The 24365-nt window shown below is 43.4% G+C and overlaps 1 pseudogene; it reads right to left on the reverse strand.

Moving 5' to 3' along the window:
- Window positions 1-9874: 9874 nt before the first annotated feature.
- Window positions 9875-9993, reverse strand: LOC120592767 (uncharacterized; annotated as a pseudogene).
- Window positions 9994-24365: the final 14372 nt, after the last annotated feature.

Here is a 24365-nt window from a genome sequence, read left to right on the forward strand (position 1 = left end):
GCACTAACGGACCTGGAGTCACCTGAGGCAGAGACGGAGGGTGAGGACAACTATGGGGGCAATGTGGCCTGTGAGTGTGTCGGCCAGTGTCGAGCCACACACGGGGCGATTTCCGAGGCTGGGTTAGGCCAGAACACCGAGTCAGCTCACACCACCGTGCCCAGGGACTGCGTTCGGGATCCCTTCTCCGGGTGGGTTCTCGAGCTGTGACTCCATTGATGGATATGAGAGGTTCCCTTCCTTTGGAAGGCGCGTCAGAGGGACTGATACTGATAATATGTCTCTTCTTGGATCTACATACCAGGTCCAGATGAAGACCAGGAAAGCACGCAAGAGGTGACCCCAACATCATCTGTAGTGCCCTGTACAGAGTCCGAGGCTTCTGGAGGCTCAGCCTCCCCTGAAAGAGAAGAGGCAGAGTGGGAAGACACACCACACGCCATTCCTGGGATGTCTGGAGGCTCGGCCTCCCCTGAAGGAGCTGATGGCCAACAAATGGCTTGCCTCGGCTCCTCAGAGGCCCTGAGGGCCCGGTTCTGAGCAGCGGCCTTTTCGGGTGGCGCTCCGGAAGGTTCTTTCTCTGTCCCTCCCTATGCATTCTTTTCAATTGTTGTTTTTCTCTTACCTATATAAAGTTTCACTGTAGTTTTTCTCAGGATGTTCAAATACGATAAAATTTATTTTGACCTAATTTTTAAAATTATTTATTATTATTTATGCCTGCAGTACCCGGTCCTCCGACGTGGTCTCCCATTCAAGTACTAACCAGGCCCGACCGTGCTTAGCTTCCGCGATCAGTCATCTGGCTTGTTCAGGTTGGCATGGCCAGACACCATGGGCTGTGGCTGTACTGGGGCACAAACTCAGGACTTTCTGCATGTGAAGTAGACATGCTAACCACTACACTATGGAACCACATCCTATTTCAACTTAAATTTCATAACTTATCATGAATACCCATGAAAGTCTAACAATATCTACCCTCTGCTTCCTCACAGTGTACTTTTAAATGACCTTAAGCACCGTCACCGGACGTAACCACTATCGGCCATATCACAACCCCCATCTAGTTCCAGAACATTTCCAGCAAAGTCAAACCCAGCACCGATTAGTCGCTCATGCTTCCTCCCCCGTCAGCCCGTGTCAGTTGCTCACCCCAGTGTCTCCATGGATTTAACTACTCTGGAGTTGTCATGAGCGGAATCGCCCATATGTGACTTTTTGTGTCTGACGATGTAGCAGACAAGGAAACCGATTGGTTTGGGGGTTGTAATAAAAATCTTATTGCTTTTTAAGTGGGAGAATTCCTACGAGGCAAAGATCACATGTAAGAAAGGAAAGCGCGATGTGAATATCTTCATTTCCTTGGAGAGGGGACACTCGTGTAATGGGACACGATTACCGGAGCCATAAGGGGAATGCCTAGGTCTTAAAGCACTTTAAAAGCTTTCTGTCCCTGGATAGGCACTGTTTAAATATTCCCAGTGCACATAGTAATATATATATATGTATGTATATATATACACATCTACATGTGTATATATATATATATATATATATATATATATATATACACACACACACACACAAATATATATGTGTGTATATATATATATACAATTTATATATAAGTATATATTGAAATCACATGTTAAGTGTTTTTCTTTATTACTAATGCATTAATTGGTAAAATACGCCGTTTTTTAAAGGTTTTACATAAAAATAGCAAAAATCGATTACCACAATATGATTTTAAATATGAATAAAAAAGTAGATCCTCTTCCTCTACCACAAAGTAATTTCCCTGCACAAACGGTCACCCTCAATATCAATGGATGACATATGACATGCAGTTTCACTTCGTATATTCTTTTGCTATCGGTGTATCTTCTTTGCTGACGTGTCTGTTAGGGCTTTGGTCCATTTTTGATTTAGGTGGTGTGTTTCTTTACTGTTGAATTATCAACGTTCTTCGTATATTTTGAATGACGATCTTTTACTGCATGTATCTCTTGCAAATAATTTCTCCCAGTCTGTGCCTAGTGATCTCTTTCTCTTACGTCGTCTTTTGTAGAGCAAATGATTTTGTAGGTTTAGCAACATTTAATTGGCTTTTCAAGGATTTCTTTCATGAATCATACCTTGGTCATTCTATCTAAAAAGTCAATGTCTTATTTATGGTCATTTACTTTTTATCCTACATTACGTTATGGTTGCTTTCTACGTTTGCATTTTACACTGCGGTCTGCATTTCTACACGCTAACTTTATGTCGAGTTAGTCTTTTGCAAGTGGAAATTCAGTTATCCAGCACCATGTTTTGACATTACTCTTTCTTTCGTCTACTTTCTTGTTTTTGATGTTTGGTCAAAAATTAGTTGACTGTTTATGTAGATTTGTTTCAGGTCGGTCTCTTCTGTTGTGTTTATGGATTAGTGTATTCTTTTGCTCATACTGCCACTGTCTTTATTCTTGTATCTTTATAGCAAGCCTTAAAGTTGGGTAGTGTTAGTTGTTTTACTTTGTCATTCTCCTTCAATATTGTGATGACCGTTCTCTGTTTCTATAGCTATTTTCACAATATTAGTTCTTCCATTTCATGAGCTCAGTCTAATGCTCCATTTATTTGTATCTTTTTCAATTTCTTCCGATGAGACTTTGAAGTTTTTGTCTCACAGATATTTTCAGCCCTTGGTTAGATTTATTCCTAGGAATGTTACTGTTTCCGATGCTATTATAAGTGAGGTTCTGTTCTTTATTTCTTTTTCAGATAGTTCTTTGTTAGAGTGTAGAAATGTTTCTCAATTTTCTGTGTATTTTGTATCCTGTAACCTTACTGAATGTGTTTATTAGTTCTAAGAGTGTTTTTGGTAGAATCTGTAGAATTTTCTACATATCAAATGGCATCATTGGCCAACAGAGACAATTTTACTTCTTTTTTTTTTGATTGGATGTCCTTTATTTCTCTTTCTTGCCTAATTGCTCGGGCTAGATCTTCCAGTTGTCCATTGAGGAAAAGTGGTCAGAGTGTAGACACTTGTCTTTCTCCTTATTTTAGAAGATGAATTTCTCAGCCGTTTGATGTGGAGTATGATATCAGGTGTGGGCTGTCATATATGCCATAGAGTTTGTTCAGGTTCATTGGATATTACCTAATGAGTTGAGTTTTATTTTCAAATGACAAGGCATTCTTAGGGTCAAGGACAGGGTTAGGGATCAGAATTCGGGTTAGGTTCAGTGGTAGGAGCAGGTAGCTCAGCTCAGAAACACGAGGGCACCGAGTAGACACATGAGGATTCCTACAGGACTGGGTGCACCTACCCTCTAGCCTGCAGGTGCAGGCTTCCTGACGGTTGGTGTGGCCCTCCTGGGAATGGCTACTTCCTCCGACTCATTCCAGTGGGCGGCAGTAGACAGTCAGGTCTCAGACAGGAGAGGCCTAGGACTCTGATCATCCAGGCAGACATCTGCACTCATCCAGCTCAGACTAGTCTGGGCCTTATCCCGCAGCCCTGGCCAACCACTAAGCTGACCATGCTGTTGGACCTTTGGACAGCTCCCTGGACAGCCCAGACAGCCCCTTGGGATGTTTCAATTTCCAACATCCATGGGCTTAAGACAAGCGCATCCTCCCCCAAAGTTTCAGGCTCCAAAAGTGGTAAGAAATCTGTGGACGTTGAATGTGGCCCTGACCACAACAACAATACAGCAGACTGTCGCCCTGTAGATCTCAGCCTCCTGGTTGTAAGAAACCTCGTCCATTCGTGTCTCTCAATGGGCAGTTTCACACCGAGTTTGCATGGTCTCTGAGGGCCACATTCATGCACCGTCCGGCCCCTGAAGCCTCCCGAAATCTGGCCAGCTCTGGGTTCCTGGCGTGATGCGATCGTGATCCTTCCACTGCTTCTATGAACCAGAATTCCCTTATCACCCCAGCCTTTGTGTCTGTTCTTCATATGGAGAGAGAAGAGACCGGAAACAAGCCACTTTATTCCTTGGGGATGGCTGATAAATGTGGCCAGGTGCTGGTGTGATTGCCAGGCTCTCTTCTAGCAAGGAATGGATGAGTTCTGTGTGTCTCCCAAGGACGCGTGAGCTCTGCTGGGCCACAGTCTCAGGTACAAGGACCCGATGCCCAAGGCAGGAGCCCTGAGTTCACCACCAGCAGCAATGTTGGTTTCTCAGCAAGTGGAATTGCTTCCCGGTGCTGTGGGAGGACGGCAAATCTCTTGGACAGGGGGCTGTAGCCTATCCCTGCGAGCCTCTTCCCCAGGGCAATTTCAAAACCAACACTGTGTATAGAGAGCCTGTGCAAGTCAACATGTCTGGGCACAGTGGGGTGCAAACCAAAAGTTTACTCTGAGTATCAAAGAGGGAGCCGTGAAGGACCAGACTAAAAGGAACCCACATGTGAGACCAGAAAGCTTGGGTATGGAAAGGCCACAGAGATGCCTGCAGGATCCCGACTGCAAACTCCAGGGTGAGCTGGAGAGACGGGCTGCGGTCGGATCCGGGGCTCTGGTCTAGAGGCTGGATCAGAAGGGTCCTGGAGACTGCAGTCTGGGTGTAGCATTTGTAAGAGGAGCTGAACACAAGGCTCCTTGGGCTACTTTGCTGGAACGGACATCCCACCCGCACAGCTTTGGTGAGGGGAGCTGTCCAGACAGGTTGGGTAGAGTCTGTCAGCTTTGCCCTGGGAGGAAGCATGTGATCCAAGGCCAGCACCACTCTCATGTTCAGAGGGCTGGCCTGGTGTGAGTACTTTACGCCCTTGGAGAACTAAGGGCATTTACGCAAGACCTGGGAACACAATGGAGACTCAGCCAAGGTCCCGGAAAAGATCCGAAACCCATAGACCACACACACAGTCAACAAACACCAACTTCACCCCTGTGACTCCTCCTGCCAGGCAAATGGACAGACACCTGCTTGATGTCAGTCTTCACATTGCCCTTCGCCATCACCAACCTCAGCCCCTTTCATCATTCCTCCTTCCCCTTCATCAATCTCAGTCTCTTTTGGCCATTCTCCAGTTAGGATTGACATCCCGTGGCACCCGGGCCTGCCGCTTTGTCAGCCTCAGACCATGTCTCCTTTCCTCAGCACTGTGGTCCGGCTCTGCCGCCTTATAGCCGGCCTGACTCTTGGGTGTCTAGTATTGCAGGCTCTCGTTCTGCCGGGGCTTTTTCCGTCATCTCCGCCACTGACACGGTGGACCCCGTGATTTCAGGAAAATAATATGTACTCCGTCATATTTTGAGTCACCGCTCTGCTTTCTGGCCACTCCGATCTGCTGGGGCCTGTCTTCCCCAAGGGGTGGTACATCGGTTCCTAGGGAGGTGGCCCTGGGTATCAGCGAAGATGGTCGTGAAAACCTGGAAAGGTAGTGCCTGTGTAGCTGAAGTGGTGGCCTTGGGTACCTGCAGTGGTCTCCCTGGGCACCCAGGGATGACAGAATTGACCTGCAGGGTTTTGTGTGGTAAATCCAGTGAACACTGAAAAGAAAGGATGGGGTTGATCTGAAGGGGCTGGTGTGTGGAAGCGAGGGGCGCTGAGGAGAAAATTGGGGTTGAACTACAGGGGAAAGGACAATCCAGCCACCAAGTGTCAATCTGAAAGGACTCAGGCTAGACCAGGCAGTGGTTGGGGACCCTGTGTATTCCTGCTTAATGAATTTACTCACACTGCGTACCATGGGTAGTAACATGCTTCTGCTATGTTAAAGTGAGAACAAGTAAACTTTAAACATGATCAAGGTGTATGTAAATAACTTCTAGTCTCCTACTGGGTAGATATGAAATCACTCTGACAATTAGGGGTCGACTTTCTGGGCCCCTCCCTCCAAAAACAGAAACAAAAAACAAAAACAAAAACAAAAACCAAAACCATGAAATATTTAAAGAAGCACCGTGTCTGAGCTTCCCCCAAATTGTCCGCCTCTGGCATTGACGGTCTGGACTACGGGAGGGCATTTTTGATCATTTTTCTGACATCTGTCTGTCAGAATGAAAGCCGGTTTATTTGAATATAACTTCACGAACTCTTCTGAGGATATTCCCGGTTACAGCCACTCTCTGCACCTGGGAGGTCAGCGCAGAGAGCCCGCCTGCACAGGATGTGGACGTGAGAAACGTCTGAACCTGCAGAGAATTGTAATGAGTTTAGTTAGGCCAACGTGACAATTGTCAGGAAGCAAAATATCAGTGGGTTATGAAAATGCTCTGGAGAAGGGCTTATTTTTGTTTTGCAGCTTATTTTATACATTAGAATCACAGGAGGAGACACACAAGGAGGCTCATTGGTGGTAGATTAAGGGGGTGGGAGAATGCAACCTGGAGAAACGTCTGGGACTGGACAAAAAGGAAAATGGAGGGACACACACTTCTTTTACATGGGTAGGTACCGGAGAATTAATCATATGCGGCACAGAGAGAAGGCGTATGGGGGCCAAGGACCAGTGAGGGGTTCTGTGGTACCTGCTCCGATGAAGTTGCCTGTGCCCCGAGGGAACTGGAAGGAAAGGGCTTCTCTTACCTTCCAAGGGGATGTTATCTTAAATGCAAAAAGGAAAATAGACAGGCTCGCTTAAGGTAAAGATTGATGTTTGTCAAGAAAGCTACAGGCCCAGGATCTGACTACCCACCATAAGCACCGTTTCGATCGGAATTTTAGGGTTGGGCCTTCCTGTGTGGTTAATTTCAGTCTCTGAGTTTGAAGGCCCTCCATGCTGGCTTCCCCTGAGCTTGTCAGGTGAAGTATGTGGCCCATTTTTTCGTCCACACTTCCCAACCTTGGTCCTAAATCAGTGCAAAGAACGCACTGACGACCAGCCTCTTGGTTGAATAATGTGGTCCTGCGGTACTCGCCAAGCTCCTTCCTAGGAGCCTTAGTACATTTGTTTTGCTGAAATGACAGGCCATGAGGATGAGACAAGACCGTAACCGTGGGTGGGAGTCAAAGCCAAATTGTTTCTCAAAAGAGGAAGGCGGGTAAATTGGAGGCAGTCAGGTCCTACGGGCGTTCATCAACACAAAAACATTCTGGGTCAGTTCTAACCTGTGAGATATGATGATCCAAGTTTGCTGTCTGTCTCACTTTTCTGTTTTTTGGTTGTTTGGTTTTTGTGGTTTTTTTGCATCTAGTGTGACATTTAGTTATTTTGAGGCATAGCGTACACCTCTTCAGTTTTCACAATCTAACCATGAGATGGGCTCCCATTTACTGGTGCAGTTGTTGTTGTTTTAATATGGCTCATGTCCTTCCCATTGCAAACACACAGGTGTCACTCGTTATTATTCTGATATTTGTTAATTCTGCAATTGAGAAGTGTAACTGTTTGCTTTATCCAGGCCACGGCTGTCAGAACATAATGGTGTGAGTTACAATTACCATCCAAACATTTCCAGAAGCCAGGGGGACAGTAAGAGTTTCATAAGCAAATTTGCCGTGCCTCAGCATCTGTTTCAGAGGACCGTCTTCTTTGATATAGCCACTTCAGCTTCCATGTGAATAAACATAGTTATTAGTCTTGTTTAGGTAAGGGGGAAACATGTTGCCGTAAGTGGATCCAGCATCGATCCCTAAAATTCCTTTCTCAAGTTTCCTTTTTCACTCAGCTTCCAAAACTTCCCTTATTCTTCTCAGGTGTGACTCCAGCACTATTCTTGGATGCGGACCTTTGGCTGATACTGTCCAGAAGCAATGTCTTATTTGCCAATGCATCAAAGCTGAAATATTGAAAATAAGCAGTTTATGAGACACGTTTTGAAAACACTCGGTCGAGGACAGGGGAAGAATAATAAGGTAGAAGTCACCTGAAAGTCACGTAGCAATTGTTATGGAATCCCGAGGCGGTCACGTGAGCAGCTCGGAGGATCCACTTGGGGGCCAAGGTAGACCCATGAAATTTGTTTGTCTACCATGCGACTGGTCTTGTTCTTTTGGACATAGGGTTGCACTCTACTTCTTAGAAAGAACCATAATTGCGAGTGTTGGAAAGGTTTTCCACTGAAGTTTACCTGGAAAATGAGACTGGCATGGTATCGTGTTTTCAAACATTTACTCTACTTTCCCTGTTCCAGAAAGATGACTGGATCATGTTCCATGGAATCTATCGACTTTTTTTTTTCTATCAGTACGTTCTTGTTACCGTGTGCCAAGTCCTCAACCTAAGGTTCTTTTAAGAAAACTTAAACTAGATTCTGTGAGCCAAGGTTTCCACACTATTACCTGGAAAAAGAACAAATTTGGGGCCATCCTTCCAAAATCCTCAATTGAATTCTGAAAAGAACTTTCCAGGCTTTGTACATGGTTTCCAAATGCCCACATTATCTTCTCTTAGCAGGGGAAAGGCTTGGTGGTATACGTTATGGTCACCTTTCAATAACTGGCAAAAGGGAAAATTGGCGATATAAGACCAGATTGTGCTGAATGGACTGTTAGGATGACATAAGTGTGGTGCCATAGACCCAAATTTCTATTGCGAATGTTTTAATGAGATGACAGTCTTGGTGCTGAGAACCGAGACCTCCATTCTTCCTCCTACTATGAGATGACAGCTTGGTGATGTGGGCCAAGATCTCCAGAAGACTTCCTGGTAGCAGGAGCTTGGATGACTATTGTGGGCCTAGGTCTTCAGTCTGGACTTTGTTACCAATTGCTTGGTTTTGATCTTGAGGCCCTGGGGTTGGCAGCTATTTCCTATTAGGAGGTCCAGGATTGGCGCTGATTTCCAGAGTCTCTGTTCTAGCTACTCTTTATAAAGAAGATTTGTTATTGTGACCCTAGTCCAGAAGGTGCATTCCCTCAGAGAGGACAGGCTTAGAACCGTGAACCCAGGTCACCCCTTCAGTCTCATTTAGGGAAAAACTGTGGGCCAATTTCTCAGTTCTACTTCCTGAAAATAGTAGAAGGAATTGGGTGTGCAAACCAAGGTCAGCACTCTGGTTCCTGATTTGAAATCCAGGCAGGAGGCTAAGTTGTAGGTCTCGTGTTAAGATTCTCTTTCCTGAGGACAGGGTTGCCCTGTTGGGTAAGGTCTCCTATCTATTAGTTTTCAAGAGGACAGGTTTATTGCCATATGTCACAGTTTCTTTTTTACTAATTATTAGGAAAATACAGACTTTGTGCCTTGGGCCTGTGTCATCACTCCATGTTCTTTCAAGGAAAGACAGTATTCCTGGAGTGAACGGGGTCCTACATTCTTCCTTTTGTTCAGAGAAGATTCCTTTGTCTGTGGGCCAAATACTCCACCTGAGTTTCTGTTCACATTGGCTACGTTGGTTGTAGTGTGAGTAGTTCTTTCTTCTAGTCGGTTAACAATTAGACGGTCTTGACTTTGGGAGCCTAAGCCTGCATTCTAATTCTTGTGAGGAGAGTATAGGTTTGGTGTCACAGGCCTAAGTCTCCATTCTATTTTCCCTTGTAAAAAGACAGGCTTGTTCCTGTGGGCCTAACTACCACTCAACATTCATTCAAGAAGGACAGGCATAGAAGCGTGGGCACATGCCACCCCTTGAGACTCTATCAGGAAAAGACAAAAAATACTGTGAGCCCATGTTTCAGCAATACCACTTGGAATAGGTGAAGAGATTTGATCTACCGCCAAAGTCACCAATCTTGATCCTAAAAGAAATTGCAGAAATGGAGCAAAGATTCTAATTCTACAAGAGAGATATTCTTATCAGTAAAAAGGCTGGCTTACAGATTAGTCTCTATATACTAATTTCAACAAGGGCATGATTGTCGGTTTTATATTTTTCTTATTATTATTTATTCATTTATTTATTTTTACATGAGGAAACTTTTGGTTGACCTCACGGATTGCAAAGAACTTGTCAGCTTAAAATCACTTTTTTTTTCTTTTAAATTTTTTATGCCTACAGCACCTGGTCTTCCTAGGTGGTCTCCCATCCAAGAACTAACCAGGCCCAACCCTGCTTAGCTTTCGAGATTAGATGGGATCAGGCTTATTCAGGGTGGCAAGCCTGTGGCTTGTTGGTTTTAGACTAGGGCTTTATAGTATTATTGTTAGGAAGAGACTGGCTTTGAGTCATGGCCCAGGTATCCAGGCTACATCATTTGAAGTGAGGACAGTACTGTTTTCATAAACAGAGGTCTCCTTCATTTTCCGCTGCACATTTCTTTCTGTGAAAGGATCTAGGTTGTTGGCATTGCGATTAGGTCTTTAGCTAGTCTGTTCAAAATTAGACAGTGTTTACTTCAGGTACAAAGACCCAGCTGGAGTCATGACAAGATCGCTTGACTGACCAGTGTGAATTATGTGCCCATTAACAGACTGGCATCTAGGAAACACAGGGAGACCATGTGACAGATGGGGATGATGTACTGCTCTCTTTGGAATGACAAGTGCATATCACTTGATAACATGCACATAAACACGGAGAAAACATTGGTCTCTCTGTATCACAAGGTGGCCGAGACAGCCTGCTAACTGACCTCCAATCAAATGACATGTCCATATTACAAATCTTACTTGAGGTCAGTGGTATAAGCAGCCAGACAATGATCCTTAATTCACCTTCTGTTTTGTCTGATGTCAGGAAACCTGCTTTGTGGCAGTGGAGGCGGAGGTTACATATTGGCTGTGCTTAATCCTAAGGCTGAGTGTGCTGTGAGAAGGTGACTGGATAATGGTAGAAACAACAGCCACCATTTTGCTGTACTGTAGGTAAAATACTGAGTCATTTTGATGATATCGTTTCATGGCGAAAAGAACAGCTGCCTCAGATTCCTCTGTAGTAAACCTTAGACAAAAAATTCTCAGATGAACTAGCTTCACAACCATACAAAGAAGGCTGAGATATTGACATAGAGACAGTTCCTTCAACTTGTGCTGGAAACTCTTGGTTTAGGCCATCAGAAGAAAAGAAGTGGGAAGTCACCTGAAAATCTTGTAGCTAAATTGCGGGAATCTCGTGATATTCACTTGGTTGCCTCATTGGAATCGTGCGACCATCAAAAGCCTGCCTGAGGGCATCAAAGAAAGATCATGAGACATTGAGTGATGGTGTGGCACTCACTTTTAAGTTACCCTTGTACGTTCCTTGATAAAATTCATATTAACACTGAGAAAAGAAGAGTCCATGTGAAACAGAGCAAAGCCAAGACAATCACCTCATGCCCTTCAATCTAAAGTTCAGGTCTACATGACAAGACTTGCTTGAGGACTGCAGCGTAGGCTACCAGACAATGATCCTTTAGGTAAGTGGCCTGAGGTTTTGGCTGTGGTCAGCCAACCTGCTTGAATGCAATGGGAGCTTCTGTCACATGTTAATCACACTGAAATGTGGAGGCTGACACTCTTTGAGGAAGCTACCTTAGAGCAGTAAAAATAGCAGCCGCCATTTTGCTGTATTGTAGCAAAAATGCTGAGTCATTGTGAGCATAACTCAAAAGTGTTTCAGATGTGACTCTTGCACTATTCTTTTATGTGGAACTTAGGCCACTACTTTCGAGAGGGAATTGTTTAACGGCCAATACATCAATGCTGAAATATTGAAAATGTGCACTTTTTGAGACGTGTTTTGAAAACACTTAGTTGTTAATAAGGGAATATAACTAATGTGGAAGTCAACTGAAAGTCAATCACTAGGGAATCATGTGGCGGTCACATGAACACCTCATGGGATTCACAGGGGTCATGGAAGACCCTGCGGGAATCGTTTGTCAACCACGTGACTAGTCTTGTTACTGTGGGCCTAGGTTTTCACTCTCCTTCTTAGAATGAACCAAGCTAGCGTACATGGTACATTTTCCACTCAAGTTTTCATTGAAAATGAGACTGGCATGGTGTTGTGTTTTCAAACGTCCATTTTACTCCCCTTGATCCAGGCAGTGGACTGAGTCATGGTCCATGGACTTCTATCGACTGGTTTTTTTTTCTACCACGATGGTCTTTTTACTGTGGGCTACATTCTCCACTAAAGGTTCTGATATGAAAATTTATGCCAGATTTTGCTGGCCCAGGTCTCCACTCTACTTCCTGAAAATAGGAACAGTGCTTGACGTGCTTCTAATCTCCCCAATTAAGTTCCTAAAGAAGAGTCCAGGCTCTGTTTTTCAAAGTGCTCACACTTCTTTCTCTTATCGAGGGAAAGGCTTGGTGCTGTAGTGTATGGTAAACTTTCAATAATTGTCAAAAGGGAAAATTGGTGACATGGGACCAGGTTGTGCTGAATGGACTGTTCGATGACAGAAGGTTGGTGCCGTTAGCCTAAATTTCTATCATAAATGCTTTAAAGGGAGGATAGTCTTGGTGCCACAAAAACGAGTCCTCTGTTGTCCTCCACCTAAGTGATGGTATCTTGTTTGTGTGTAACAAGTTTTTTCCAAGAGTGTCTCATAACTAGGGCCAGGTCATTTGTTGTAGGCCTAGGTCTTCAGGATGGACTTTGTTACCAATTGAATGGTAATGAACTTGAAGGCCTGGAGCTGACAACTAGTTCCTTTTAGAAGCCCCGGCTAGGTGCTGATTTCCGCAGTCTCCGTTCTACTTTCTCTTCCATAAAGAAGGCTATTTGCTGGTTGCCTAGTACTGAAGGTGACATTCGTTCACAGAGGACAGGCTTAGAATTGTGTGCTCAGGCCACCTCTTCAGTCTCTGTTTGGAAATACAGAAGAGATGCTGTGGGCCAATTACTCAGCTCTACTTTCTGGAAATAGGAGAAGGGAATGACACTGCAAACCATGGTCAGCACTCTGGTTCCTGATTAGAAATCCAGGTTGGAGACAAGGTCCTAGTTCTCAAGTTAAGATTCTCCTACCTAAGGACATGCTTGCCCTGGGGTGTATAGTCTCCTCTCTAATAGATTTGAGAGAGAACAGGTTTATTGCCATAGGTCTCAGTCTCCCTTATAATTATTTTTAGAAAAGAACAGGCTTTGCGCCTTGGTCTGGTTTCAACACTACACATCCTTTCAAGGGAAGACATGTTGCTAGTATGAATGTAGGCCTCCATTCTTACTTTTGTTCAGTGAAGACAGCTATATTTGTGGGCCATGCAAACCACATGATTTTCTGTTCACAGAGGCTACTTTGGGTGTAGTTTAAGTAGTTACATCCTCTAGTTCCTTATCAATTATACAAAACTTACTTGAAGTCAATGATATATGAGGCCAGACAATGATCATTAATTCACCTCTGGTTTTATCTGTTGTCAGGAACACTGCTTTATGGCAGTGGAAGACACAGCCTTATATTGGCGGTGTAGAAACCTGGAGGCTGATTGTGCTCTGAGAAAGCGACTGGATAGCAGTGGAAACAACAGCCCATACTTTGCCGTATTGTAGGTAAAATGCTCATTCATTGTGAGCATAACTCGTCATGGTGGAAAGAACAGCTGCCTCAGAATTCTTCTATAGGAAACCTCAGACTACAAATTCTGAGCGGGATTGGCTTAACGACCATAAAACGAAAGCTGAGATTTTGGCATGGAGGTAGTTCCTTCAACATGTTCTGGAAACCCATGGTTTAGGCCAGCAGAGGAAAATGAGGTGGAAGTCACCTGAAAATCTTCTAGCAAGAAAACGTGAATTTCACGATATTTACATGGCTGATCATCAAGAATCAGATTTCCAACAAAAGATTGAACTAACGGCATGTCAGGGAGATTACGTGACATTGGATAATGGTGTGGCGCTCACTTTTGAGTTACCCTTCTGCATTCTTGGTTAAATTCACATAAACACTGAGAAAAGGGGATTCCATGTATAATAGAGTGTGGCTGAGACAGCCACCTAATTGCCCTTCAAATGAAATGTCATGTGTGCTTGAGAAAACTGACTGGAGGACAGAGGTATAGGTGGCCAGACTGTAATCCTTAGTAAAATTGAAGATTCTTTGTGTCTGGCAACCTCTTTTAAAGCTGCTGCACAGATGCTACATCAAATATAAGTGGCTGTGTCTCCTGTGAGACGCTACTTTAAAGTAATAGAAACAGTAACCACAGTTGCTGTATTGTAGGAAGAATGCTGAGTTATTGTGAGGAGACTTCTTAATGGCTGAAAGAGTGACTGACTCTGAATTCTTCTGTAGCAAATCTCAGACTATAATTTTCAATAGGGAATGGCTTAACAGCCATGGAAACAAATTGATATACTGAAATTAAGGCAATTTCTGAAATGTGTTCTGTAAAATATTGTTTTAGTCCAGCCATAGAAAATAAGATGGAGGTCACCTAAAATCTCAGAGCTATAAATAGGGAATGATGAGGATTTCACTTGAACATCCCAGGGTTTCATGCCACATACAAGAGACTGACCTGAAGGCATCACCCAGAGTTCTTATGATATTGGGAAACTCTAGAGCTCTCCTTATTGAATTACACTTGACCTAGGGAGCCTGGTTTCTGCATTCTAGTTCTTGTGAGGAGAGTCTAGGCTTGGTGTTATGAGCCAAATTCTCTATTCTAGTTTCTTTTACATGAAGACAAGCTTGTAGCTGTAGGCCTATGACTGCATTCAAGATTTGTTCAGATAGGACAGGGTTAGAAACTTTCGCCCAGACCACCATTTGGTGTCTATTAGAAAAAAAGAGAAAAAATATTTTGGGCCTAAGTGTCAGCTCTACCTCCTAGAATAGGGGAAGGGATTTGAACTGTAAGCCAAAATCAACACTCTCGCTCCTAAGAGAAATTCCAGATGTGAAGCCAAGTTTCTAGTTCTACAAGAAAGATATTCTTATGAGTGGAAAGATTGGCCTTGCCATTTAAAATCTCCATATACTAATTTTCTATGAGGTCATGCTTGTTGGCTTTAGACCAGTTGTGTTATTGTTAGGAAGAGACCGACTTTGTGTTATGGGCCGGGTCTCCAGTCTACATCATTTGAAAGGAGGACAGTACTGTTACCATGAACAAAGATCTCGTTCTTTTTCTATAAGAGTAGAGTGCTTTGGTCTGTGCGCCATGCAGTGCACATTTGTTTCCATCATAGTTTCTAAGTTTTTGGTAATGTGAGTGAGTCTTTTGCCTAGTCTGTTCAAAATTAGACAGTGTTTATCTCGGGTACAAAAGCCCAGCGGGAGTCACTCCAAGATAACTTGACCTCCCAGTGTGAATCACGTGCTCATCAAGAGAGGGGCTTCTATGAAATGCAGGGAGATCATATGACAGATGTGAAAGACCTAGTGCTTCCTTTGGAATGACGAGTGCATATCACTTGATAACATTCAGATAAACACTGAGCAAACATTAGTGTCTCTGTAACAGTAAGTGGCTGAGACAGCCTGCTAACTGACCTCCAAACAAATGTCGTGTGCACATTACAAGACTTACTTGATGTCAATGCGGCCTGACAATGATCCTTAATTTGTCTTTAGTTTTGTCTGATGTCATAAACCTACTTTATGGTAGTGGAGGCAGGGATAACATATTGGCTCCATTTAATCCCAAGGCTGAGCGTTCTGTGAGAAAGCGACTGGATAGCAGTGGAAGCAACAACTGCCATTTTGCTGTATTGTAGGTAGTCATTTTCATGATACCTTTTCATGGCAGAAAGAACTACTCCCTCTGAATTTCTCTAGCATACCTCAGACAACAAATTCTAAGATGGACTGGCTTATGGACCATAAAAAGAAAGCCGAGATATTGAAATGGAGGCAGTTCCTTCAGCATGTTCTGGAAACCCTTGGTGTGAAAGTCATTTGAAAATCTTGTAGCTGGAACGTGTGAATCTTGCGATATTCTTGTAGTTGCCCCATGGAAATCATGTGATCATCAAGAGCCTGGCTGAGGCCATCAAAGGGAGATCACAGACAGTGGGTGATGGTGTGGCTCTCACTTTTGAGTTACCCTTCATGTTCCTTGGTAAAATTCACATAAACACTGAGGAAATGCAAGTTTGTGTGTATCAGAGCAAGGCCTAGACAATCACCTCATGCACTTCAATCGAAAGTTCAGGTCTACGTGAAAAGACTTGCTTGAGGACAGTGGTGTAGGCTACCAGACAATAATCCTTAGGTAACCGACCTGAGGTTTCGATTTGGTCAGGCAACCTGCCTGAAAGCAATGGGAGCCGCTGTCACACATTAATCGCATTGAAATTTGGAGGCTGACTCTCCTTGAGGAAGCTACTTTAGAGCGTTGGAAACAGCAGCTGCCATTTTGCTGTATTGTAGCAGAAATATTTAGTCATTGTGAATATAACTGATAATGGCTTCAGTTGTGACTCCTGCACTATTCTTTTACGCAGACCTTAGTCCACTACTGTCGAGAAGGAATTGCTTAACAGCCAATGCATCAATGCCAAAATATTGAAAATGTGCAGTTTATGAGACGTGTTTTGAAAACACATGGTTGAGGACAAGGAAAGATGAATAAGGTGGAAGTCACCTGAAAATCTTGTAATCATGCAGTGCTCACATGAACACTTCGATGGGATTCACATGGGGTCATGGAAGACATCTTGAGAATCTTTTATCAACCAGGTGACTACTCTTGTTACTGTGGGCATAAGTTTTTACTTTACTTCATAGAATGAATCAGGCCTGTATGTGTGGGAACCATTTTCCCCTCGATTTTACCTTGAAAATGAGACTGGCATGGTGTTGTGTTTTCAAATATCCACTCTTCTTTTTCTGATCCAGGCAGAAGACTGAGTCTTGGGCCATGGACTTCTATTGCCTTTTTTTTTTTTCTTCTTACCATAATGATCTTGTTACTGTGTGCCAAGTCCTCCACCAAATGTTCTGTTGTGAAAAGTAAGGCTAGATTCTGTGGGCTAAGGTTTCCACTCTATTACCTGGAAAAAGGAACGTTTGGCTGTGCTTCCAAGCTCCCCAACTGAATTCCTGAAAGAACTGTCCAGGCTTTGTACATGGTTTCTAAATGCCCACATTACCTTCTCTTACCAGGGGAAAGGCTTGGTGATATAGGTTATGGTCACTTTCAATAAATGGCAAAAGGGAAAATTGGTGATGTAGGACCAGATTGTGCTGAATGGACTGTTAGGATGATATAAGTGTGGTGCCGTAAGCTCAAATTTCTATCGTAATTGCTTTAAAGGGAGGACAGTCTTGGGACTGTGAACTCAGTCCTCTGATCTTCCTCCTCCTATGAGATGACATCTTGGTTCTGTGGGCCAAGTTCTACCCAAGAGTTTCTGGTAGTTGTGGCAAGGCTGGGTTTTTGGTCCTAGTTCTTCAGTCTGGACATTGTTACCAATGGATGATCTTTACCATGTGGGCCTGGGGCTGCCAACTAGTTCCTTTTAGAAGGTCCAGGATTGGTGCCAATTTCCACAGTCTCCGTTCTAGTTTCTCTTTCATAAAGAAGGCTTGTTGCTATGTGCCTAGGATTCCAGACAACGTTCTTTCAGAGAAGACAGGCTTAGAACTGTGGGCCCAATCCATTCCTTCAGTTTCTGTTAGGGAAAGACAGAAGAAATGCTGTGGGCCAATTTCTCAGCTCTGCTTCCTGGAAATAGGGGAAGGGAATGGAACTGCAAACCAAGGTCAGAGCTCTGGTTCCTGATTAGAAATCTAGGCAGGAGACAAAGTCCTTGGTCTCAAGGTAAGATTCTCATACCTGAGGAGAGGCTTGCCTTATGGGGTAAGGTTTCCTATCTATTAGTTTTCAGTGAGGAATTGTTTATTGCCCTTGGTCTCTGTCTTCCTTGTTCTTATTGTTAAGGAAAGACAGGCTTTGTTTCTTGGGCCTGTGTAACCATTCCACAGCTTTTCAAGGGAATACAGTGTTGCTGGCACGAATGGAGGCCTCCTTTCTTTCTATTGTTCAAAGAAAACTGCTTTATTTGTGGGCCATGCACTCCACCTCAGTTTATGTTCACAGTGGCTACCTTGGATGTAGTGTGAGTTGGCATTCCATCTAGTCTTTTATTATTTAGACTCTCTTGACCATAGGAGCCTGGGCCTGCACTGTAGATCCTTGAGAAGAGTCCAAGATTCATGTCACAGGTCTAAGTCTCCATTCCAGTATCCCTTGCATAAAGACAGGCTTGTTGCTGTGGGACTAAGACACAACTCAACATTGGTTCATAGAGGACAGGATTAGAACCATGGGCCCAGGCCAAGAGTTCAGTCTCTGTTAGGAAAAGACAAAAGAAATGCTGTGGGCTGAGGTCTCATCTCTACCGACTGGAAAAGGTTAAAGGATTCAAACTGCAAGCCAAAGTCACCCTCTTACTCCTAAGAGAAATTCCGGACATGGAGCCAAGGTTCTAGTTCTCTAAGAAAGATATTCGTCCCAGATAAAAGACTGGCTTTGAGGTTTAGGATCTCCAATATACTAATTTTCAACAAGAACAAGCTTGTTGGCTTTAGACCAGGGCTCCATTGTATTATTTTTAGAAAGAGACTGGCTTTGTGTCATGGGCCCAGGTCTCTAGTCTACATTAATTGCAGGGAGTACAGTACTAATACCATGAATGGAGGTCTCCTTTCTTTTCATTAAGAGTAGACAGCTTAGGTCTGTGGACAATACACTACACATTACTTTCTGTCACAGGGTCTAGGTTGTTGGTAGTGTGAATAGGTGTTTTCCCTAGTCTGTTCAAAATTAGACAGTGTTAATCTCGGGACCATTGTCCCGTGGGGGTCACAACAGGATCACATGATTACACTGTTGGAATCACAAACCCATCAAGAGACTAGACTCTATGAAACACAAGGATCATGGGACCGATGGAGATGACCTAGTTCTACCTTCAGAATGATGAGTGCACATCATTTGATAATATTCACATAAACACTGAGAAAACATTAGTCAGTGTATAACAGTAGGTGGTCAAGACACCCACCCAACTGACCTCCAATCAAATGTCGTGTCCATATTACAAACCTTCCTTGAGGTCAACCGTATATGCAGCCAAACAATGATCGTTAATTCGCATGAGGATTTGTCTTTTGTCAGGAAACCTGCTGTAGGCGCCAGGCCTGACTGTCCCAAGGTCTGGCTGGTCCAAGGTGTAACTGTAATCCAGATCCACACCTCAGAATAGGACCCCAGACATAGAAAATATGTAAACAAAATTCAACTTATTGTATCACGCATGTGTGGCTGACTATCACTTTTACACTCTGCTATGTGAGGAGCCATGCAGTCTCCTGGAGAAAAAAGGAGAGAGCAGAAGAGGAGAGCAGAGAAGGAGATAAGAAAGAGGAACAGGAGAAGTGCGCTCAAGACTGCAAGCCCTGTGCAATAGACTGCACTCCCCAGTGGAACTGCACTTCTCAACAGAAGAGCTCTCCCCACAATAAATTTGGTGTCTGCTGTTTCACCATCATGTCTGCCTTTTGTGCATTCATCCAGCTGGGCCTCACGCCATCTAACCTCTGGGTCAGGTCAGCAATATACCTCAGCTCTTACACCTGCTTTAAGGCAGTGGAGGTAGTGGTCCCACATTGGTCACGTTAAAACCTGGAAGGCTGAGTGTGCTGTGAGGAAGGGACTGGATAGTGGTGGAAACAGCCTCTGCCATTTTTCTGTATTATACCAAACATGCTGTCATTTTGAGCGTAAGCCTTAACGGCTTCAGGTGCGACTCCCCCACTAATCTTGTATGCAGATCTTAAGCAACCACTGTTGAGAAGGAATTGCTTAATGGCCAATGCATCAAAACTGAAATATTCAATGAAGCACTTTATGAGACATGTTTTGAAAACACTTGGTTGAGGATAGTGAAAGAGAAATAAAGTGGAAGTCACCTGAAAATCACATAGCAATCACTAGGGAATCATGCAGCGGTCAAGTGAACAACTCATAGGATTCACATGGGGGTCAAAGAAGACCCCGTGGGAATTGTGTGTCTACCAAGTGACTAGTCTTGTTACTGTGGGCATCAGTTTTCACTCTACTTCTTAGAATGTACCAGGCTTGTGTGTGTGTGTGTGTGAAATGTTTTCCACTCAAGTTTACCTTGAATATGAGACTGGCATGGTGTCTTGTTTTCAAACATCTATCCTACTTCCCCTGACATGGGCAGAGGACTGGGTCATGGGCCATGGACTTCTATCGACTGTTTTTTTTCTACCAAGACAGTCTTGTTACCATGTGCCAAGTCCAAGTCATCCACCTAAGGTTCCATTAAGAAAAGTTAGGTTAGGTTCTGTGGGCCAAAGTCTCCACTCTACTTCCTGTAAATAGGAAAAATGATTGGCCATCTTTCCATGCTGCCCAGTCAAGTTCCTGAAAGAAGAGTCCAGATTTTGCGTTAAGTTTCTAAGTGCTCACCTTACTTTCTCTTACCAGGGGAAGGGCTTGGTGCTGTAGGTTACGATAACCTTTCCATAATTGGCAAAAGGGAAAAATTGGTGATGTCGGACCAGGTTGTGCTGAATGGACTGTTAAAATGACACAAGGTTGGTGCCATTGGCCTAAATTTCTATTATAAATGCTTTAAAGGGTTGACAGTCTTGGTGCTGTGAACCTAGTCTTCCATTCTTCGTCCTCCTAGGAGATGACAGCTTGATTCTGTGGGCCAAGGTCTTCCCGAGAGTTTCTGGTTGCAGGGGCCAGGCTGGGTGTGGTGGCCCTATTTCTTCAGTCTAGTCTTTGATACCAATTGGATGGTCTTGACCTTGTGGATCTTTGGCTACCATCTAGTTCCTTTTAGGAAGTCCAGGCTTGGTGTCCATTTCCACAGTCTCTGTTCTAGTTTCTCTTCCATAAAGAAGGCTTGTTGCTGCGGGCCTAGACCTCCAGTCAACATTTGTTCAGAGAAGACAGGCTTAGAACTGTGGACCTCGTCTACCATTTCAGTCACTGTTAGGAAATGACAGAAGAAATACTGTAGGATGACATCTCAGCTCTACTTCTTGGAATAGGTGGATAGGTTGGAACTGCAAGCCAAAGTCATCACTCTCGCTCCTAACAAAAAGTCTAAGTCTGTAGCCAAGATTCTATTTCTCCAAGAAAGATATTCCTACCAGAGGAAAGGCTGGCCTTGTCGTTTAAGGTCTCCAATCTACTAATTTTCAATGAGAACAGTCTTGGTGTCTTTAGACTAGGGATCCATTTTCTTATTGTTAGGAAGAGACTGGCTTTGTGTCATGGGCTGGGTTTCCAGTCTACACCATGTGAAGGGAATTCTTTAAATCATTCCCACAGTACAGTGGGTTCGAACTTGTTATTTCCTGGACAAACTGGGATATAGGGATATCCTTGTCACGTCCAAGCCCCATGTTACTTTGTGGTTTCTTCTGTGATGTCACTTAGCACGTTTTCAATAAATCTCAGTGAAAATCTTTCCTCCACTGATAAGGCCATAAGCTTCTCAAAGACTGGTCTGTGGCTTGTGCCTCAGTGTCCTCAGTCACTGAAACAATGTCTGGCATATTCTAGGCACTCAATACATATTTATCAAATGACTGAATACATTTGAGTACAAACTCAATGATGATAAGCTTAAAACAGTAATAATGTTTATTCTTTTTTAACCTCCAAAGCATAGAAAGAAAATAAAAGTGGATATAATTCCATTTTTTAACAAACTCGTTGGCATTAATTGAAAATTGAAAGCAAGAAAAAATTTTAAAGCACAAAAGCTTATGGCATGGAAAGTCATCTTTCTCCCTTTCATTTCTACTCTCAATTTTTCTCTCCAAAGGTAAAAAATTGTTAACAGTTTCTAGCATATTTTTTTCATTAAAAAGTTATTCATAAATGTCTGTAGGTCTTCTATCCACCCACCTATCATCTATCATTTGTCTTCTTTATTTTGTTTACCCAAAAGAGATCATCCTAAGCACACTGTTCTGTAACTTTTTTTCTAATTAACATAGCTCATAGTTCTTTCTATATGAGCACAGCTGACCCTTGAACAAAGCAGTATGATCTGCAGGGTCCACTTATATGTGAATTCTTTTTAATTGACCCAGTCAGTTCACTTACCCATGCAGCTCAAACCAATGTAGTTCAAAGGTCAACTGGCAGTTGTGAAACCACATGAGTGGAGGGCCGACTTAAATTATAGTAGGATGGTCAACTCCACCTGTGGTCAGTGCCCCTAAGCCCTCTGTTGTTCAAGGGTCAACTGTACTTATTTCCTTCTCATCAATTATTTTGAATGATTACTCTTTATTCCATTGCATAGATGTACCATCATTTATTTAAGCAGTGGCTATGTTGTAAAGAATTTTTTTTTTTAAATGTCTTAACTAGGTTTGCACTGTGAATTGAAGGGCAGAGGAATGTACGTTTAAAATTTTGACTGGGGCAGTTGTGGCTGGCATGCACCAGTGGTGGCCCAGCCAGAGCATCTCCCACCTCACCCTCTTTGTTCCGCCCTGGGTGCTGCTGGCTTGTGGGTGCTGGCCCACCTTGTTCTGGGTGGTCACACTGCGACTGTGCACAGTGGCCTTGGGGACATTCTCCTGGTGCTGCGTGTGGCCCAGCAACTACAGCAGGTGGGCACAACGGCATAGCTCTGTATCTTCCTGGTCAAATCCTATAAAGGGGTACAAGTGAGTGCAGAAGAGTGAGGCCACCTGAGAGACAGGTGTTGGGATATGTTCAACAAAGAAGAAAACATGGTTACTGCTCAACAGGAACCTCCCCTGTTCTGCTTTCTCTGACCAGATCTTCCATGCACCCTAAATGAAGGACCTATTGCTACCCATCAAGGCACCAGCCACAAGTGCAATGCTCAAGTGCAGCATGTGCAGCCTGGGGACAGTGCAAAAACAGCCAAGAGGTCACAGTCAGCACATACATAGCTTCCTGAAGATGCAGCCCTACTGCTGGTGCATTTTTAGCCTCAAATGCGATTAAGAAATTCTTCTCCAATAAAATACATGTTCCGGCCCACAGAATAGATTGCTTACCTGATGATAGCCAGTTTCTGATGTTTTCTGAGGCACTGTTGTTAATCTCAACTACAGAATAGAGAAGAAAGTTAAAGAAACTAACTTCAGGCTCAATATCATAATTTCAAGGTGTGGTGTCTCTACAGAAGATTCATGGAACCAGTTTCTTATTGGTGAGGTGGAATGAATAGGGCATGGCTTGTTCCAGGTACATTTTAACCACAGTGGACCCGGACACCAGTGGACTGGAGACGTTCAGTTGCTGTGTTGCTCTCTGAACAAAAATTCTATGGGAAACCACCTGTCTTTGGACAGCACTCTGATCTGGAAAACTCAAGGACGATCAATGTGGGAGACTTCTGCACAAGTAATAGCACTGATGTCCTGGAATATCAGATGCCTTTAAAAAATGTCCTCAAAATGTCAACATTTGAAGCACAGTGTTTTGGAACTGACACCTCAGAATTTTTTTTAACTGTGATTAAGAAGTTTTTACTCTTTTGCACTTCCTTGTGTCTCAATGCTTTCAGTGTCCCAGTGCTCATAGCAAAGAAATATAGTCTCGATAACTTAGTAGGACTTCAGGAAGTCACTTAAATGAGAAGACAGGATTCTGAAAATTCCTTGTCTCACTATGATTGTGGAATAATTTTTTCTCCTTCTTCATTCATAAACTCAGAGTGCTCACCTTCATTATTTCATTACCAATGAGTGAAAGAGAAGAAAAGAAGAAGAGGAAGAGTGGGCAAGCTAGAGAAATGTTCTGGAATGTTTTATTAACCAGTGCATGAGACATGAAATGAAAATTAAATAGCTTTCCAAGTTAAGCTGGAATGTCACTTCACCTTTTTCCCTTAAGCTCTGGCTAACTTTTAAAAGGGTATAAAGAGCCTGACCTTCAGGAAACATTTAGGATGGCAATTTTCTACATATCTTGTTGGATATGACATTATTGACAATATCCACTTGATGAATCCTTCATAGCACGTACTGCCTCTGTCCTGTAGAACAGCAGAAATGTCAGGGTAGACAACCAACTCACGAGAACAGTGCTGTTATCTGACTCTGATATGGAATGTGTGAAAAACAAGACAAACAAACCTGTCCTGCCATGAAACAAAATATCAAATACATCTCATTTGAGATCTAAAACTTTTCCCAACATATGAGAGTGAAAGTAGTACTAAAGAAGAGAAGACCCCTGGTTTGATGATGTCTTGAGATGCTGTTTGTATTGCCTAGGGAGATAATGGGGCTCTTCACGTAAGAGCAGAAAAAGAAAAAAAAAAAAATGGTCTTGAAGGAGGCGCTGCCATCTAGTGGTGCTGAATGGCAGCTCGGCTCATGCTGTTGAGAATATTGAAAAAATACCTGTGGATAGGTTTTAGTTTTCTATCCTAGATTTTTTTTTTTTTTTAAGGCAGTCAGGTATCCCCCAGGTATTCTTTGTTTCTCAGCCATGGGCATTTGATTTCCTAAAAGTGCCCAGGAAGGTGGCTGTACTGTCATGGAGTCCTTCTGAATCCTTGCCGATTCTATTGATTCATGACTGGGTGTTCCTCCTCAAATTCAGGCTGAAAAAGT

Source organism: Pteropus medius, unplaced genomic scaffold, assembly GCF_902729225.1.
Source record: "Pteropus medius unplaced genomic scaffold, Ma_sr-lr_union100, whole genome shotgun sequence".
NCBI classification, from domain to species: domain Eukaryota; kingdom Metazoa; phylum Chordata; class Mammalia; order Chiroptera; family Pteropodidae; genus Pteropus; species Pteropus medius.